This window comes from Carlito syrichta, unplaced genomic scaffold, assembly GCF_000164805.1.
Source record: "Carlito syrichta isolate Samal-C Ts95f unplaced genomic scaffold, Tarsius_syrichta-2.0.1 Scaffold305213, whole genome shotgun sequence".
Classification (NCBI taxonomy): Eukaryota; Metazoa; Chordata; class Mammalia; order Primates; family Tarsiidae; genus Carlito; species Carlito syrichta.
Window position 1 is genome coordinate 64,191 of NW_007249309.1, and position 1,507 is coordinate 65,697.

The following is a 1,507-nucleotide window of genomic DNA, read 5'->3' on the forward strand; positions in this document are numbered from 1 at the left end:
GCACGTGCCTGTAGTTTCAGCTACTTGGAAGGCTGAGTGGAAGGATCGCTGGAGCCCAGCAGGTCGAGGCTGCAGTGGCGGAAGCATGCCACTGCACTCCAGTCTGGGTGACAGAATGAGACTTCAATTCAAAAAAAAAAAAAAAAAAAGCACACATTATACTATAATTACTTGTTTCCTTGTTTGTATCTCTTACTGCTTGAGGGCAAAGGCTTATCTAGTTTTGTTTCCTCCGATTCACCATAATGCAAGGCACACAATTGATGTTCAATTAATACTTTTTGATGCTTCAGTATCATTGGTGACCTACAGTTTTGACAGTTAGAGAAGGGTTGTTGATTTCATATATTATGTAGAGAATGTGCAGGGAGGGAAGGACAATTAAGAATAATAGCTGGTAAAATAGTTCATACTGTTTCTACTTCTTGGGTGTATATTGTGCTTGTGAGTGTTAATTTAGTTGTTACTATAAGGGAAATGATACAATTTCCCTTAAATTTTACTTGGAAAATTATTAAATTGCTGAGTTATATGTAGATATTATTCTCTTGAGCAAGTTTGTTTAAATGCTGTGGTATTGCTGCAGGGTTATCCGGGAAAGAATTAGATAGCATCCTATCTCTATTTAACCTGTTTTAGAAATGTCCAACTTCTCTTTTCTTTCCATTGCTAATGTCAAATAGTGAAAATAGTCCAATTTCTTCTTTTCTGATATTTCAAATAAATGTAAAGCCATATAGATACACAGCACAGTCAGTAATTGTCCTGTCTCTGGCCTAACAAAATGCCTAATCACATGTTTAGTGCTATTACTTAGAGAAAGATCAGAAGAACTGAGTTTTTGGAGTAATCTGAGATAAATTTTCACTTTTCAGAGATCTCTCATCTCCCATAGTCTCATTCAATTCTAGAGGAAATCAACATCACCTGTATGTACATGGGTATATGTGTGTATACATACACACATATATATTCATATGCTATATGTATTTTAAATGCAAACCGATTGAATTAAAATGATTGAATTAGAACATTTAAAATTTTATAGCATCCTCTAGTGACATCTGGGTGGTGTCTCAGTGTGTCTCCAAATCAAGATTGTACTAATGACACAGAATATAGGTATCTCAAGGGTTTTGTGGGCATAAATGAGGTAGAGACACTTTAGTTATAGAGAGATGGACATCTATCTGTACGCAAGCCTGCATGTCTAGCTTTGATTTTCAGCCTCTCTAAAGAGAGCCTATAAACACATTAAACAAATACTTCTAATGTAGAATTTGAAATTTAAAATGACAATTAAAAATTAAAATTAGCATTTCATCTTTGGAGCCTTTATTACATCGTAAAGACTAAGAGTGTTGGGAGCCAACATCTATAGCTACATGGCTGAGGCCTGTAAAGGCCCATCTGGAAGATCGCCTCTGACATAGGATATCAGTTATACCTATAATATTGGCGTGTGATTAGTGACCAGTGTGCATACATGGCAGTAAAACTTATAAGT

At 35.6% G+C, this 1,507-nt stretch overlaps 1 protein-coding gene across 1 annotated transcript in view; it reads right to left on the bottom strand.

Annotated features, from left to right (window-relative positions):
* F5 (coagulation factor V) overlaps window positions 1–1,507 on the bottom strand; it is a 78,061-nt gene that overhangs the window by 2,658 nt on the left and 73,896 nt on the right.